A 19,715-nucleotide genomic window follows, 5' to 3' on the forward strand; every position below is an offset into this window, starting at 1 on the left:
CAAACCCCTCTTAAAGGCATTAACAGAATCAGCATCAACATCATCACATCACTGAGTTCAGAACCATGTGTGCGTTAGCACATAGCAAATCTGTCTGGCTGGACTGCCAGTCTATATCAAAGGCTCTACGGAGTTCACCCCCTTAAGTCTTTTACCGATCCTTCACCCTTCACCCTCAGAGTTCCCCTCCCGATTCGGAATAGGAGCACCAATAATAGTCTCGTTCTGACCCCATGCCTAACCCAGGCCTTTTTATTGTGTAGTACTACTCACATGGCAAGAGCCTTTGATAAAGACTGGCAGTCCAGCCAGACAGATTTGCTATGTGCTAACACTAGGGATGCACCGAATCCAGGATTCGGTTCGGGATTCAGCCAGGATTCGGCCTTTTTCAGCAGGATTCGGATTCGGCCGAATCCTTCTGCCCTGCCGAACCGAATCCGAATCCTAATTTACATATGCAAATTAGGGGTGGGGAGGAGAATCACGTGACTTTTTGTCACAAAACAAGAAAGTAAAAATGTTTTCCCCTTCCCACCACTAATTTGCATATGCAAATTAAGGTTCGGATTTGGTTCGGTATTCGGCCAAATCTTTCACAAAGGATTCGGGGGTTCGGCCAAATCCAAAATAGTGGATTCGGTGCATCCCTAGCTAATGCACACATAGATCTGAACTCAGCCGACTCTGGCTGCAAAACCTGGAGGGTTTGAATGCGGGTGAAGGGGTGGTTACTCATGAATGGTGGCTGTACGGGAGTACTGTGGCTTAACCATTAGGCGGGTCTGAGACCCATTTTGTAGGTTTCCATTTTCCTTCCTGTAGGCTACTTTAACCCTTAGCCGATTAGGCGGGTGTGAGACCCATTTAGAAACCTCTTCACATTAACCTGTAGTATTTCTGTGTCCCTGTTCCTTACCTACTTTTAACGCTTTTCCTGGGTTTATTTTAATTGATTTGCTTATTAAAAGTTAAGTTTTAAGCTCGTTCACTGAGAGTTTGGACAAGGGGATGGGAAGGTGCTGTCTCAAGGGTCAGATCTGTTTCTTTTTTCATTCATAAACTGAAAAAGTCACAGTTTATCCCAATCTGATTTTATTGTGTTTTTTGAAATAATAAATGAGTTTGGTTGGACTTTTTTTATTTCAAACATCAGAAATTGGATTTTGATAAATAACCCCCTTAGGGTCAAAATATTATTATTATTATTAACATGTATTTATATAGCGCCAACATATTGCGTAGCACTGTAAAGTAAATGTGATTATACAACTAAATCATTGTCAATAAACCAAATATTGTCCCTTGAACCCTAGTAATTCACAGAAGGGAACCCATGATGCAGGCTCCATTTGCTTCTTTTTTGACACACATGTGCTGCAAGGCTTTTTTCGGATCGTTCCCCACGGTGTTGCAGCCGACAGGCATTTATATTCCTCCTGTCTCCCTTAATGAGTAACCCCCTTTCTGATTATTCTGGTGCAATGATTCCCATTGTGAAACGTGCATTTAGGCACTCACTGTAGGGTGGAAAATTGCCTGGAAATAGCTTGGATCATTTTGTCTGTTAAAACTGCTGGGAGGGGGGGGGGAAGAGGCAGACGCTGAGAAATAACAGGGACTTTGTGACTGTATATCCCTGACTTTGCCCCAGTCTTTATGAGAAACAAGAGAGAAGCCTTTCTGTCTTTTCCCTGCCTCTGTCTCCCCTCCCCCTACACACACACACACACACACACACCATAGCAATATCTCCACTGTTATTGGCATTTATCCTACAAATGACTGCTTGAATGCAGTGTGGTGCCTTTGGCTTCATCTGATGAGTGCAGCCTAGGAAAGGCGAGCTGAAGAATCTGGCAACTGCTCCTAGATGAGAGAATGGAAGAGGGGAGAGAGAGAGAGAGGCTTGACGGTCCTTCTACATAAGCAAATTGCCAATAAATTATGCAGGTTTCCTTGGAAGTGAAGTTATACGTACAGTCAATGCAAGAGCCAGAGCACAGCAGTGCAGTCTCAACATCCTCGATTCTACTCTCTTGTGCACAAACCGGATAGTTCTCTACCGTCTGTCTTTTATTCCTTCACTCACTCTTCTGTATGGTTTGGATTTTGTGGAGTGCGGGAGGTGAAAAATCATCATCATCATCACATCTGAAAATTAAGGGAAAAAAAAAAAGAAACTGCCGGATTCTGGTGTCCTGTGGGGAAGATTGATAGCCCTTTTGGAATACTATAACGGCAAGTTGGATGGGATTACAAATATGAAACACAACTGGTGCTGAAGCTTCGCCTGCTCGATCAAAGGTAAGCTGAATTGAAAATTTCACCTTTAAACAAAAAATGTACAGTTGACCGGAAAGTGATTTATTTCTATGGCCCCTCGTACTATGCAAAAATTATAATTGCATTGTGCTGAATGAAGTATGTTGGTCGGTAGGTGCCCCTGATCTGGTACTTTAATAAAATACATGTTTCAATACTGTCACACAGCCGTCAGACTGAATACCGAATATCCAAACTGCATATGTCGTACGCTTAACTCTTCTGCAGCTACATGTGCTAAAGCCCCAATCTATGCGCCGGCTATTTCTAACTCATCACAATTCCTAGTGTGAAACCTTTCATCCCATCAGACATATTATATATATATATATATTTTATATATATATATATATATATATATATATATATATATATATATATATATATATATATATATATATATATATATATATATATATGCTTTCCCATGAATAGCTCATATTTGAGTGTCAAGTCAATGTAATATGAAGGATAGGAGATGAAACACTGTAACCCAGAATATCTACAGCCAAGACAAGCAATTTCCAGAGGTCCCGTTTGACATGGATAACAATCAAAGAGACCCAAAGGACACATCCTCGCCTCAAAGCTTTTATTCAATTGCTAATTAATTAGACATCTTTTTTTCCCCATGAAGTGCATCTCTCACCCAGTGAGTGCACAGCGGAATATAGGAGCAAATACAAATTAAAAAGGTGAGGGCAAGCCTTCGTATACAGTCACACTGCAATAAGTAAGTGTCCTTATACTGCAGGAATGATTAGCAATGTGTACCTTACTGTATATTACCAGTTGTGTTCTGCCATGTTGTTATCTCATATGAATTAATGATGCTATTTCCTTTACTAGAAAAATGTTATATATATTTTATTCACTCTCCCTGTTGGACCTATTGAAACCATGTCGGAACCATTCTTGATTCCTAATACCAAGAACCCATTGACAATTACTGTATGCTCAAAGATGGACATATTGTGCAGTGAGGAATAATTACTGGATTTCATGTATGAATTTTTATATACAGAACCTGACTCCTCTGTTTTTCACCAAGGGCTCCTGCTTCTGACAGTCCTTTCCTATAGCAACACAAAGATCAGTTTGTCAGCAAGTCTTCTTAGAAAAGTTATGGTGTTTAAACATATCATCCCACTGCAGGAGACATTTAGAATAGTAGAGTTAGAGTAATAATAAGCATATAGGTCAACATCAAGATTAGGGTGTCACTGGTATAATTAGTGCATGCTACATATAACAAACACTTTGGATATAAAGTACTGATATAACTACTTTGATATTATATATATCATGTGTCAAGCTGTAATAAAGAATACAAACAGTTGAAGTTGGGTAATAATTCTATGCACCCAAAAATGTTGCCTTATGATGGCTGATGTCTGAGTTCCTTGAAATTATGATAGTGATCAAAAATTTTAAGAAAGATAAGAAAATTCTTGTGCATTGATCTAAAAAGTCATTGTTATTTGAACGGAGCCCAGTTAATTAGTATCTTTAAAGACTACTTTGTGCTACCCTAAAAAGTAAAGAAAACAAAAGTAAATAACTTGACTGCAGAGCCAATTAATCTGTGATATGTTAATGAGGCAAGGAAGGACTTTGTTTCCACCCAACATAATCCCTCCTTCTTAGAGTTGGCGGCTGTAGCATCTGCTGGGGTGTGGAACCATGGGTGTCCGCAGAAAAATTCTAAGGGAGGGGGGGGCAAGTTAGCTAATATCACATAGAGTAGCATCCCACTGAAGAAGACAATGCAGAAGATGACCTAATTAAGCTTTCCTTGGGGTAGGAATTATAAAAAAATGTTTTGTGTTGTTGGGCATTACAAAAAATTCTTGGAACTAACTGGGTTGGGCAACTGCCCCCTCTTGCCCCCTTCTGCAGACACGCATGTGAGCAAATCCATAATTGCCATTCTAATAGAATAAAAAGTATCTGCATATGCTTAATATGCTTAATAAGTTCATGCTTTCATATGAGGAACACATGACATATGTATATAGCCATAACAACACACAGCTCTTGTGTTTTGATTGACATCAGGGGTCAACATTGAAGCCTGTGCCACATGGATATCATCTAGTGTCAGTCACTAGACAAGAGCTGCCTGCTATACTTCTGTCTTTATAGGAAGGGGAACTTTAACTGGGGGCCAAAACAGATTTCTTGTAGGAGTGGGATAAAACTGCAACTTATATATACTTATATATCCATTGGGTGTATATCTAAGTTCCTTATATTTATTGAATTTTGCAGAGTTGCCTTAACTCAGTAGCTGTCCAAAAAAAGGAACGATATGTCTTGATCCATCAGGTGGGTGCTGGCTTTTATAATCTAGTTGCACCTTCAGTCAGTAGAATATGTTCCTGTAATGAAGCTTTTTAAGAACTAATGTAGAAGAAAGGCTCAGAAGTTAAGTTTCCTCAGCATATTTCCTTATTTAACCAGTTTTGGTGACACAACAATGTGGATAAGATCTCAAATATGAAAACAAAAGATATTACAAAACATTGATGTATTTACTTGTTCCAAATAAATCACTTGATACCTCTAGAAAAAATAAGCAATGACATGGCTGAATTGTCTACAGTTATGATTTGTCTAATAATGTAATTAATATTCATAGACATTCATTCAAATCTCTTTTATGATAATATAGTTCTAAAGATATATAGACTCCACAACCTCGATTAATTGAGCAGTGCATTACATGGAATGAGTTGCACCTAATAATGATAGTGGTAGCATTATACAAAATACACAGAGATTATTCAATGATACTTCAATTATCACATTATACTCTCCCCATGCAAGATCTTCATGAAAATTTGGTTTGCAAATATATTCTTTTACATGTTCAGAAAGATATTTGAATTACTAAGATTTGACAGCAAATTGGATTGGAAGAATGAAGGACACATACGTGTTGGTAGGACCACATTTTTGAGTGTTCTATATGTACTACTGATTTACCATCACTATTCTCTCTCTGAAATACATTAAAGAATCATCTGGATTTTCAATTGTTGTCTAATTTGTCTAGTTGTCAAGCGCTTGGCCAATTATAAGACACCCTCTTTTAACTGATCAGTTGGCAATATTTTGCCCATATAATGGTTATAATTGTATGAGGATATAATGGTTAATGACAAGTTTAACTCGCCCCACAGTTTTACTTGTTAAATAGCAATTAATATACAGACCGATTTGCTAAACTATTCCCTTGCAGTGAATTTGTAGTATTAGGATGGAAGCACAAATAGATTTTGAAGACATAATTTACATGGAAAATGAGTAAAATGTCTAATACTATTTTTAATAAAAATTGATATATCTGGCCAGTAGACTCATTTCTAAGGGGACTTAAACTGCAGCGTTGTGGTCCTGCAGTACTGGATATGGATATACACCATGGGTTCAGTGGCATAAATATAGGGGGATCAGTGATTTTAGGTGGTGCTTCTGGTGGAGAGAAGCACTGAAATAAATTTTGATTAGGGTCTAGGTAAGTCAAGTTATATACCATGAGTTCATTAAGGTCAACATTTTACTAATGCCTTTCCTACTTGATGTTTATTAGATGAAGGTAACATGTTGCATCAGAAAGGGAGAAATGTCATTATGACTTCATTAAAGGGGAACAAAAACATAACTTAAGCTTTTTGAAAAGGAAACATAGTTTCAAGCAACTTTGCAATATACATCAATTAAAAAATATGCAGATTTTGCATGATTTTTAATGATTTGGAACAGTTCCCTAACCCTAGCCCCCTGCTCTCCTGCTGATCTGTCTGACTACTTTGCTGAGCTGGCTGACTACTGTTACTTCGTATCAACAGCCATCTGTCCTCAGCCTGCATCCTCCAAACCCCACAATTCCCTACACACATGATTTCAATAAGGAAAGGAACATCACAGTGCAGTGCATTTTGGGTTATGTAGTTCCTGCATGCTGTCTATAAGCTGTTACAATTTGTAACATCAGTGTTTAGTCCCTCCTTCTCTGCCAGGATTTCAAATGATGCAGAAAGAAAAGGAAACAGTTGGATTTCAGCATAGAAAATGGCATTTATTCATACTTTTTGAAGAAACAGATAATTGTAATGGATATATTAGTGGGTTCTGTGTTAAGTGGGCCTCTTTATCAAATTTTGGTTTGGAAGCCGGAGTCCTCCTTAAAGACCAAAGGACTAGTGATGGGCGAATTTATTCGCCGCCAGCGAATAAATTCGCGAAACGCCCGCGAAAATTAACCGAAAATTAGCCGGAAAAACGGACACCAGCGTCAAAAAAAAGGGCACCGGCGTCAAAAAAAAGGGCACCGGCGTCAAAAACGAGACGCCGGCGCAGTTTCACGAAAATTTCGCGCGAAATTCGCTAATTTTCTGGCGAAGTGAAACGGCGCAAATTCGCCCATCACTACAAAGGACCATGTATAGTTACTGTTTAGACTCTCAAAAGATCCCTAAACGTTCTTTCAGATGAATTTTGCATGAATAACCATAGATATCCCTAACGTTGTGGCAAGTCTGTTATTGTGTGGGGCATGCTAGATACTTAAAACTCAATGTAAAATTAAAACTCAATGTAAAATTAGTTTTAAGTGAAAATAAAGGTGTAGTGAAGTTCTATTTTTCTAACACTATTAGTAGCTTAGGGAAATGATGGTGTTACTGTATATTGGCCTAGGAGATTCATGAGCTCCTGTTTTCTACTCAATCAACCATCATAATGTTATGGCATTTCCTTGTGGCATACCAGAGTTATGTACATTCAGAAATAATCTTTATTAGCCACACCCAGCTCACCACCCTGTATCTCATTGGAGAAGAGGCTTGGTGTCCTTTGTACAATGAAAAGTAATGGACAGCAACACGATTCTCCAATAAAAAAAAAAAATTTGTTCTGATGGAAAAACGTTGGCAAGATCAAAATCTTATGAATTTTGGGCACTTACGCCCTTAGTCATAGGCATGATAAATAAGAGCAAGGAGACTGAGTGAACATGAAAAAGTGATAAGGAGAGTTCCTTTGTGTAGTATCATAATACTGATGTAATGGGCAGGTGGCGCTTTAATGCAAAGTGGTATAACAAGAAGCATTGTGGCCCCAGTGCAGCATTGTTTCTGAGCCTCCAGTCTTTCTGATCCCAAACACTCATATTCCCACTTTTATTTTATTCACAATCATTCCTTGCGCCTAGTGGATGTAACCTACATTTAGCACTTTGGATATTATGTTGGTCACCTGCAACACCTGTAATTATGTGGCCTTGTGAATAATCTCTGGTTGAGCTTTTAAATGCACTTTTATATTTTTGTATTTTCAAATTACCATAATGATTGCAGCTAATTAGACAACACAATGTATTCATAGAGGTATTCCACAAAATAGATGTAGATCATAATGGGCCAACATCACTAAAAGTAGACCTCACATTAGTAAAGGATGGGCACTCCTGACTAGTGATGGGCGAATTTATTCGCCAGGCGCGAATTTGTGGAGAATTTGCGTCAAATTTGCACGATTCGCCGGCTGGCGAATAAATTCGCAAAACAGCTGCAATAATTCACTGGTGCATTCGCCAGCGAGTGTGCGCCGATGTCCAAAAAAAGGACAGCGGCGTCAAAAACGGGCGGCGGCATAAAAAACAAGACGCCGGCGCCGTTTCACAAATTTTTTGTGGTTTTGCGAATTTTGCTAGAAATTAGCGAATTTTTTGGTGAAACAAAATGGCGCAAATTCGCCCATCACTACTCCTGACATAATTAGTACATTATTCACCTTAAAACAGGGCAGTGATTATTTAACATTAGGTGAATCTGTCTATTTTACACACAAAAACGGACGCCGGCGTCAAAAAACTGGTGCCGGCATCAAAAACGAGACACCGGCGCTGTTTCGTGAATTTCGCGCAAAACTCGCAAATTTTCCGGCGAAGCGAATAGGCGCTAGGGATGTCGCGGACTGTTCTGCGGCGAACTTGTTCGCGCGAACATCGGCTGTTCGCGTCCGCCGCAAGTTCGCGAACGTCGCGCGACGTTCGCCAATAGGCGTTCGCGTCAAAATCGTTCGACCATTCGATCGCTAAAATCGAACGATTAAAATCCTTCGATCGTTCGAATCGAACGATTTTCGGATGTTCGAAGTTCGCGAACTGTTCGCGAACTGTTCGCATTTTTTGCCGGTGTTCGCGAACGGCGTTCGCGAACACATTATCGGCGGTTCGCTACATCCCTAATAGGCGCAAATTCGCCCCATCACTAATTAGAATCATGTTTTTATTCAGCAGATGCGTATGGGGGGAGACCAATATTTCTCGCTAATGGTACAGCCCAGTCACAAGTGGGTAATATATCTATTTCAATGCATTGGTTTCAACATATCAACTTCATTGTTCAGTATCTATTTCCATAATGACAATTTTATATTTAAATTTCTTTCAACAATCATTTTTATGTGTTGATCCAATCAACCCTACTGGATGTATTATTTATGTATTACTATTTTACCTTTATATTCTGAGTCTTTTGATTGGTATATTTAATTTATCATTTTTTTTTTATTTTAAATTATCTAGTTTTTTTGAGCTAGTTAGCACCCTAATTCTCTTTTCGCTTCCTCTCATACTAAACATGGTTATCATTTAAAAAAAAAAGAAAAAGAAATGATGACACATATGTAATGATCGACGAATTTGTCCTGTTTCGCTTCGGCAAAAAATTTGCGAATTTCACGTGGAATTGGCAAAATGATAAAAAATTAATGAAACACGAATTTTGATGCCCACGTCAATTCTGACACTTGCATCAATTTGGCGAATTCGCAAATGTATTCAAATGATGTTACAATATCAATCAGTAAATACTTCCAACAATAACCATCCAATGTATACTTACAAACTTTCAGGTTTAGTGTTCATAACATCTCAGAGGCAGCGTTGCCTTCCTTTGGGGAACAATCTCCATTGAAGGTGAATCTCACAGTTGTCCCACACTCCAAGGATCTCTCTATCCTTGAGCCTTACCACTTGAGTCCCTATGCGTGTTGCCTTATCACTGCAGGGTACTATACCTCCTCTTGTCCTCATTGGAGCCTCTGGTTGCTCTACTACCTAATTTATTCTGCTTTTCACTCCTAGAGTGACTATAACAAAACTGTCCTTGCACTTACTTCTCTTATATGGGAACCTTCCTCCATTCCATGGAGCACTACACCACTTCCTCCAACCAATGGGGGAACCAAAGAGAGAGCACCTAGGGGAATTCTATCACCTTCACTTTAAGAGGCCTACTCCCAACCTTCTTGGAGAATACTAACAAACAGTTTTACTAAATGTTTACCCTCTTACATTACTTTCACACCTTTGTGATTTTAAGTTAACACACAGGGGCAGATGTATCAAGGGTCGAATTTCGAGGGGTTAAATCCCTGGAAATTCGACTGGGGAATAGAATCGAATAGGGAATCGGGCGAATTTACGCGCTGGCGAATAGTCGAATGGGCGAATATTCGCCCCGGCGAATAGTCGCACGATCGAATATTCGATCGAAGGATTTTCATTCGACTGAATGATCGATTGAATGTAGTGATGGGCAAATTTGCGCCGTTTTGCTTTGCCGAGATGGCGAAATATTTGCAAAACGCCACGGCGTCTTATTTTTGACGCCGGCAACCATTTGCGCCTGCCGAATAAATTCGCCCATCACTGATCGAATTTTTATTCGATCAAAAACTTAGAAAACAAGCCTATGGGACTTTCCCATAGGCTTTTAAAGCAATTCGGTAGGTTTAATCTGGCGAAGTAGGCAGTCGAATGATTTTTAAAAGAGACAGTACTTCGACTATCGAATGGGTGAATATTCGCAGCATTTTTGCGCTCGATCTATTCGAATCATTCTACTCAGGCGAATTTACGCCAATTGGATAGTCGAGGAGCACAAAAAACGACTCGAAATTCGAGTTTTTTTCCCTCTATTCATTCAACCGAGCTTGGTGAATGTGCCCCCTACTGTACCCAAATAGATTTTATTTTATTCCCAATTTATAAAAATTTGAGCTTCACGGAACAATTTGGGAACAATTTGTACAACATTTCTTCTGCAAAAAACCAAACCTATCCTGCCTTTTGTTTTCTTAAAGATACTAGTGTTCAAGAATAAAAAAAAAAAGTGGCCATGGGAAAAAAGGATGAGTTTTGTTATGTTTGTAGTCATGGTTTGTTTTCCTCGTTATCAAAAATGGATAAATCTGCCTTTAAGGATCTGCATTTGAGGTAATTAAGTTCTACTAAAACTAAAATACAACACTATATAAACCAGTCAAGTACAAACAAGGCATCTGTAGGGCATGGTTGAGAACTGGAATGACTTCAGCACATAAGAAGTGGAGTTAACAGCAGTTACTTATCTCATGCTCCTTTAAGGCAACTTTCCTACTTAAGAGAAAGTGGTTTTCTTGACTACAGCAAATATTTTACTTTAATACAGCTGAATTCCTCTAAAAGTACTATTTAAGAAACAAACATAACTACTAATGCCGTCTTTAATGGGAATTCTGCTCTAATTATACTTTTATAGTGCCTTTACCTGAAAAAGGAAAACATTTTGTATGCACAGGATATTTTTGTCTTAATCACTTGCTGTATATACCACTCAGGAGGAAGCCGTTGCATATTTATGCAGTGGCGCGTTAATCTCACATTTAAAAGTGAAAATCAGCAGTGGATGAATATTATATGGATATTGCTTCTTTCCCTTTATTGCTTTCTTTTTCTATTGCATGAAATAAATCATACATAGTGATAAGCAAACCTGTCCCAATTTGGCTTTTGCAAATAATTCGCAAACCACTGACAAATAAACACAATTTTTTTTACAGGAATAGAATGCATGGTTAAATTGTAGCGCAGATTCAGCACTTGCAAAAATGCAAATTTAACCAAGAATATGTATCAGACGATAACATTTACCTATCCCAAATTATAGACCCTTCTTAAAGGGATCCTGTCATTGGAAAACAAGTTTTTTTTTAAAAAAAACGCACCAGTTAATAGTGCTGCTCTAGCAGAATTCTGCACTGAAATCCATTTCTCAAAAGAGCGAACAGATTTTTTTATATTCATTTTTGAAATCTGACATGGGGCTAGACATTTTGTCAATTTCCCAGCTGCCCCTGGTCATGTGACTTGTGCCTGCAGTTTAGGAGAGAAATGCTTTCTGGCAGGCTGCTTTTTCCTTCTCAATGTAACTGAATGTGTCTCAGTGAGACATGGGTTTTTACTATTGAGTGTTGTTCTTAGATCTACCAGGCAACTGTTATCTTGTGTTAGGGAGCTGCTATCTGGTTACCTTCCCATTGTTCTTTCTTTAGTTTGGCTGCTGGGGGGGTGGAAGGGACTTGGGTGATATCACTCCAACTTGCAGTACAGCAGTAAAGAGTGATTGAAGTTTATCAGAGCACAAGTCACATGACTTGGGGCAGCTGGGAAATTGACAATATGTCTAGCCCCATGTCAGATTTCAAAATTGAATACAAAAAAATCTGTTTGCTCTTTTGAGAAATGGATTTCAGTGCAGAATTCTGCTGGAGCAGCACTATTAACTGATTCATTTTGAAATTTGTTTTTTTCCCATGACAGTATCCCTTTAACCTGACAATTTAGGAGCGTAAATACCTCAGCTTCCTTCTGATCAGTTTTTTTTTCCTGACAAAAAAATCCAAAGCTTGGCAGGTTTGAAACTTTAAATGTAGATATCAGGTTGGAATCGGATGGAAGCCAAAGTATTCAAATGAAGAAACCAGGCTGGAATCAGCTGAAAGCCAAGGTATTCAAATGAAAAAAACAGGCAAGAGTTTATGAACTTGCTCAATTCAGATTGCCCCCTAGCTCTTCATATAGGACATTTTAGTCACAACTAATGAGCAAAAACTGGTGCAAACATCTAGTAACATCACCAATCTGACCACTGAGAAGGCATCATTGATCACAGTCAGTATTTATATTGGAAGAATAAATGGCATCGCACATTCCATGATTATTTATAGATACGTGTCTTAATGCAGATCAAACAAGGGTCAGAATTTGATAGTAGTAAATGAAAGATAGCAAAAGCAAACAAAGAATTATCCCTGATTTTTACATATTGTTATTTCTTCTTTTTTTTCAGTTTGATGAGCTACAAACTAAAGAGATGGCTCAAGAGAAATAAATTTAAATTGCAGTCTGCATTCGTACTCATGATATTTTCCCATAATACAAGTTTCCCTGTGTGTTTTCTGTCTTTGCATCAAGTTGCTCCATTAGAAAGTTTAAGATTTATAGGATACTTATGTAGGAACAACACGATTACAATAAGCAGCCGCAATTCATATACATCCCTTTAAATGGTGACCACTAGAAAACACAAGACCTGTATCATTTGGTGGTTGCTGCGTGTTTCCTTTATATGTAAAAATGAAAGTTAATGTGATCTCCACCGTCTCTGCTGGAAAGCAATTCCATAAATGTGTTTATCTGAGCTATAAGTTTGATGTGCACTAATGAAAGAACCTGGTAATGGAACACCTTCTCTGCAGTTTGAGAGCAGCATGAGGCCATCTCAATTGTATTTTCTGTTCCTCAGACTTTTGGTTCATGGTTTCAAGCTGTGCTAGCACTAAACTGATGACAAAATAGTGATTTAGATGGCGTGGCCCTTGTGCACCAATCGGACACAGAAGACACGTTTTTGGCACAGTTGGGTTATGTGGTGATAGAGATTTATATCAAAAGCTATCTTTTTAACCGATGAGGTAAGCAGCCATTCTGTAATTGTAAGAGATATTGACAAGAAAAAAGCAGCTCATCGGTGAAGTGAAAGATGGTGATAAGGGAAAATGCTCAGCAAACAGATGTCTTTGTTTTGAGTGGCAGCCCAAAAGATGGAGAAATAAAATTAAGCAAAAGGCTGTTACTTTCAAAAGCGTCATAAAACTGACATAAAATAATATAACATCCATTTTTAGCTGCCTGCAACCTTCAGGTGATTATAGTGGATACAAATACTGCTCAAGAAATGGGATTATTAGGTCCAAGTTAATGGCACGGTACATAAAAGGATGACTGTCATTAGAGTAAAAATCCACTGACTGTCATAGATGTTTAAAGGAGATCTAAAAGCTCAGAGAAAGTCTGCTGCTTTTAATACCTTAAAGGGATGCTTTCATGGGAAAACATGTTTTCAGTTAATAGTGCTGCTCCAGCAGAATTCTGCTCTGAAATCCATTTCTCAAAAGAGCAAACAGATTTTTTTTATATTCAATTTTGAAATCTGACATGGGGCTAGACATTTTGTCAAGTTTCCCAGCTGCCCCCAGTCATGTGACTTGTGCTCTGATAAACTTCAATCACTCTTTACTGCTGTACTGAAATTTGGAGTGATATCAGCCCCCTCCCTTCCTCCCCCCCAGCAGCCTAACAAAAGAACAATTAGAAGTTATTAGATAGCAGCTCCCTAACACAAGATAACAGCTGCCTGGTAGATCTAAGAACAACACTCAATAGTAAAAGCCAAGTCCCACTGAAACTGATTCAGTTAAAGTAAGGGGAGTCCCAGGGTTCCCCTAGGTCAATAAACACAATTTAGGAATGGAAGGCATAAGGAACTGAGCTCAGCTATACAAGAGTGCAAGGAGCACATTTTGATACAAGTCCCTTATATGAAAGGTGTTTAATGTGCAACTCACTGTGGAAAAAAGTGCAGGACCACAAATGCACTTGGAGGCATAAATAAGCCCTAAAGTCCTCAGCCCTCTGGTGCATCAGACTCCCCAGATTACTTAAATTCCCTTATACAGTATAACACAAAGTGGGACAATAAAAATATTGGTAATATTAATAAGTACTAGTACTGACTATTTACTTTTTAAATCTGTCATGATGGTCGCATCCATTCATGACACACACTACTAACTCAATTAGCACCAGTGCTCCTCAATCCATGCAACAACATGAAACATGAAAAAAGGGAACAAGGAATTCAAAGTTGGCTGTGGCCCTAGTGCATTTATTGCAAAGCAGAAAACTGTAGCTAATAACAATGTGTAAGATACGCAGATGCTCAAGTCTGTTGGAGTGTATTGCCTTTGTGACCCTGCCATTGGCTGGGCATTAGTATTACTATTTATACCAATATTAACACTTTTGGTGTACAATTAAATACACACTAAAATACAGCCCATAGACTACAGCATTCTTGGAGCTAAACATCTGTTTCTTGGCATAATTTGTCATTTTGATGTAACTGCAACTGCTGCTTTCCCCTAAAGAGAATGACACCTTGTCCTTGAAACTATTTTTCATTGTTCGTACTGAAATGTGTTTCTTAAAGTGATATTGACAGTTCTGACTGAGCTTCATGGAACTCTTGATCCAAAGTAGTCAACGTCTTTTAATAAAATAATCCCACCATGCCCTTAACATGACAAAACTGCTGCTTGCATTTTACCTTACAGCTGCCCATGGGGGAAGGGGGCACTTCATTTAAATCATTTTCCATTTGCACAGTGATGTCAAACAAAAAATGTTGTTTGGATGGCAATTCTTTTAAGGGCAGGATGCAAAGTGCAAAAAACTGATTGTACCTGTGTCTTCTTTGTAAGAAATGGATATTTGAGCCTGTACTTTGCATCATTTCTATAACTTCTTCTGACACAGCTTGATTGCACACATTTCCCCCCCACTGAAATAGTTGGTGTTTAGGGTGTGCCGTGTATTCCCAAATTCTTCACTTGAGTCTCTACATGGACAGTGTGTAATTCAAATATGAATACTCAAAGTGATAGCTTTATTTCACATGAAAAATAACTTTGCTTTGTTTTTTGTGCTATTCCTTTAGCCTTCCCTAACTCCCATCTCTCTCCCCTCTAATCAATCTTAAACTCTGCTACCAGGGCCCTCCTGCTCTCTCCTAAGAGGAAACCTGTTCAACCGCAACTAAAATCCTTAGCATGGCTGCCTGTTAAGCAAAACCCTTCTACTAACAGTGAAAGCCCTTCACTCCTGTGCTCCTCACTACATTTCTTCTTTTGTCTCACTATACGTTCCCATGACTCCTCTCTGAGGAGGCACGAATTCGTGGATAATTGACGCGATTCGCCGCCGGCAAATAAATTCGCAAAACGGCTGTGAAAATTTGCCGGCATCAAAAAAAATGGACGCTGGTGACATTTCGCGAATTTTTCGCCATTTCCCGAATTTCACAAATTTTTCGGTGAAGCGAAACAGCACAAATTCACCCATCACTACTTGCACATCCACTGCCAATCTCACTGAGCTGGGTCAGCAATAGTCGAGATTTCTCAACCCTCACCCGACCCTAACCCGCCCGCTCCCTACCCGCATCCGACCTGGCCCACTGCTCCCTTTTATTTATAGACCCGTGCCTGACCCGCCCCGCAGTGACGTCACAAAAGGGGTGGGGCGGGCCAGGCGGAAGTCTATAAATTCCGGCGCCAGAAGCCGGAACCTGGCAGTACTAGGTCACGGGCAGGGAGAGCAGGACCCGCGCAATTTGTCCACGGGTCCCGTGGGCGGCACTAGTCAGCAACCAGAAGCCAAAAGATCCACCCCATACCAGGCACTATGTTACAGTGTGACAGGAAGTGGTCATAGGCCAGTAGGCCAATAGCAGAAACATGTAAATAAAGTAACTAGATACATGTATCCGCCCAGCAACTAGGGACATACTAAACCTATGTCTCCTTGCAGCATTTTATTTATTGGCAAGAATATAGGTTAAAGTGTAGGTTAAAGTGTTTACAGTACAATTTTCTGATACATATACAATATTTTTGTGTTTAGGGCTACATGCAGATGGGATTAGAAACTACAGGTATTGGATATGTCATCCAGAAATCTTGGGACCTGGGGTTTTTCTGTAATTTGGGTCTACATTCTTAAGTCTACTAGAAAATCATGTCAACATTAAATAAACACAATAGGCTGATTTTGCTTCCAATAAGGATTAATTATACAGGTATGGGAGCTGTTATCCAGAAACCCGTTCTCCAGAAAAGAATTACGGGATGGCTGTCTCCCATAGACTCCATTATAATCCAATATTTAAAATTTTTAAAAGTGATTCCCATTTTCTCTGTAATAATAAAACAGTAGCTTGTACTTGATCCCAACTTAGTTATAATTACTATTTACTGAAGGCAAAACAACCCTGTTGGGTTAAGATGATTTTCTATGATTTTTTTAGTAGATTTGAGGTACAGAGAAGCAAATTATGGAAAGATCCCTTATATGGAACCCATTTCCAGAGCATTCTGGATAACGGGTCCCATACCTGTATCTTAGTTGGGATCAAGTACACGGTACTGTTTTATTATAACAGAAAAAAAGGAAATAATTTTTCAAAATGTGGATTTTTTGTAAAATGGGACACATCCTTTCCGTAATTCAGAACTTTCTGGATAATGGGTTTCAGGATAAGGAATCCCATACCTGTATATCTCATATCTGAAAATAGTTTTTTACAAATCCTAATTTCTGTTTCAGACTTTGTTTGAGGTTACATTTGGTTTCTGCATGTATCTTACAGTAATACAAAGATCAGTTTTTTGCATTTTTTATAATCTTTTCGTGCTATAAATTGGACAGCGAACACAAAATCTATTTTCTTTAAATGTCAGTCTTGCATAGACTCTTGCGAAGCTCTTGAAAGACAGTAACTCTGCACATAAATTCACCTGTACCGGTTGCAAATAAAAAGCAAACATTGCAGAAAGAAAAAAGAAAAACTAATGACAGCAAAGTAAAAAAATGAGGACACTCAGCTGAATCAAGCTAAATGTTGATTTATTTAGAACCATTGATTTTTGTAAGGTGTGATCACATATAAGTGGCAAAATGTCTAGACGCTGCCAGATACAAGAAACAAATATTCAGATTCCTTAGTAGGGATGTAGCGAACTGTTCGCGCAAACTTCGACCGTTCGCGTCCGCCGAATGTTCGTGAACGTCGCGCAACGTTCGCATTTTGAGTTCGCGTTCGATTCGAATACAAATCGTTCGACCATTCGACCATTCGAATTCCTTCGACCTCTAAAAATCGAACGATTTCCATTCGTTCGAACGATTGTAAGCATTCGATCGAATGAAAAGCATTCGATCGAATGCTTCGATCGTTCGATTCGAATGAAAATCGTTCGATCGAACGATTAAAATCCTTCGATCGTTCGATTTGAACGATTTTAGCGGGTGTTCGAAGTTCGCGAACTGTTCGCGAGCGTTCGCATTTTTTGCCGGTGTTCGCGAACGGCGTTCGCGAGCACCAAATCGGCAGTTCGCTACATCCCTATTCCTTAGAAAATGTATCATACGTATTCACATGGAGAATCCATTCAACCTCGCTAATCAATTGTTCTTCATGAGATAAAATATAGAATTCCACACTGTTGGCAAAAAACACCAGTATACAGGATTTATATTTTAGAATAATTTCAGAAGAAATTTTCCCAACATGGGATACAATACTGAGGGGCTCAGAGCAGGGTTGTTTTAGATCCATCTTGAAGGGATTGAGGGTGAGATTTGGGGCAAACGTTGAAGAACTCTGGCTGAAACAGTAATATTTTCAAATACAGGTATAAGATCTGTTATCCTTAAACTCGTTATTCAGAAAGCTTCGAATAAAGGGAAGACAATTTCCCATAGACTCCATTTTTTAAATTTTAAATATTTTTTTTCCCTTTTCTCTGTAATAATAAAACAGTAGCTTGTACTTCAGCCCAACTGAGATATAATTAATTCTTATTGGAGATAAAACAATCCTTTTGGGTTTATGTTTTAATCATTTTTTTTAGTAGACAAGGTATGGGGCCTGTTATACAGAATGCTTGGGATCTGGGGTTTTCTAGATAATGGATCTTTCTGTAGATTGGATCTTCATAACTTAAGTCTACTAGAAAATCATGTAAATATTAAAAAAAAAAACTCAATATGCTGGTTTTGCTTCCAATAAGGATTAATTATATCTTAGTTGGGATCAAGTGATAATACTGTTGTATTATTACCGAAAATAAGGGGCAGATTTATCAAGGGTCGAATTTCGAAGTTGAAAATACTTCGAAATTCGACCATCAAATTGAATTACTTCGACTTCGAATATTGACGTTTTTTTTCATCTAATTTGGCCATTTGCGGTCGAAGTAAAATCGTTCGATCGAAGGATTTCAGCGATCGATCGAACGGTTTTTCTTCGACTTCAAAAAACTTAGAAAACTGCTCTAAAAGGTCCCCATAGGTTGACATAACAGTATTGAAGTCGAAGTTTTTTTAAACTTCGATTATCGAATAGTTGAATATTCTAACGATTTTACTTCGAATCGAAGTCGAAGTAGCAGTATCCTTTTCGATGGTCGACGTATCCAAAATATTACTTCTAATTTCAAATTTTTTCACTTCGAAAATTCCCTCAAATTCACTTCGACCCTTGATAAATCTGCCCCATAAAGTGTGAACTGATGGCACTCACAGGGTTTTAAGCAAAAAGCAGGCAAAATATGTAAAAAAAAGAAAAAAGGGTTATTCATCCCATATATATATATATATATATATATATATATATATATAGTAATGGAGAGCACAAGCAAAAAAAATCCACCAACTGCTTGGGTGCCGGGTAGTGATGGGCGAATTTGCGCCGTTTCGCTTCGCCGAAAAATTTGCGAATATCGCGAAACGGCGGAAAATCCGCGAAACGGCGCCGGCGTCTCATTCCGTTTTTTAGGAAAAATTTTTTTTGACGCCGGTGAATTTTTTCTGCGAATTTTCGCGGGCGTTTCGCGAATTTATTCGCTAGTGGTGAATCGCGCAAATTCGCCGCAAATTCGCGCCTGGCGAATAAATTCGCCCATCACTAGTGCCGGGTGGTAGTTCAGCAAGCACATCAACAGCAATGACTCAACATATTCAGAAGATGAGTGGTATGTGACCGAAACATAGATTTTGCACAATAAAAGGCTTTTTTCTCATGTTTTAAGCAAGTCCTGTAACTGCTGAGTCATTGCTGTGGATATATATATATATACCATTACAGTTATTAGTTGTTTAGTATGTTGAATTTTATCTGTCACTTCTGTTTGAAATGGTATTCCTTCTCTTTATCCCAGTTCTTATCCAGAAAGTTGACAGTACCATGCTGTGACTATAATATAGGTAAGTAAAGATTTATTTCAAAATGGAACCGCTTTCTAAAATCTCTAAGGGTAGCAGCAGTGTCAGAAATGGTTTTTACATTACACTTTGCTGTTTTTTTATTTAAGGAGTTGTTCCAACAATGTACATAGAAGTCTTGGGATCTTGTCCTTTCAGGTGGCAAAGCTTG

The 19,715-nt window shown here is 38.6% G+C and overlaps 1 protein-coding gene across 2 annotated transcripts in view; it reads left to right on the forward strand.

The window, feature by feature from the left end:
- Nucleotides 1-1,583: 1,583 nt before the first annotated feature.
- tmem121.S (transmembrane protein 121 S homeolog) overlaps nt 1,584-19,715 on the forward strand; it is a 169,496-nt gene continuing 151,364 nt past the window's right edge. For both annotated transcript variants that reach the window (XM_041574386.1, XM_018240994.2), the window contains exon 1: nt 1,584-2,307. The gene's annotated coding sequence lies outside the window, so the exon portion shown is untranslated. The remainder of the gene's footprint in view (nt 2,308-19,715) is intronic.

Source organism: Xenopus laevis, chromosome 8S, assembly GCF_017654675.1.
Source record: "Xenopus laevis strain J_2021 chromosome 8S, Xenopus_laevis_v10.1, whole genome shotgun sequence".
Lineage (NCBI taxonomy): Eukaryota > Metazoa > Chordata > Amphibia > Anura > Pipidae > Xenopus > Xenopus laevis.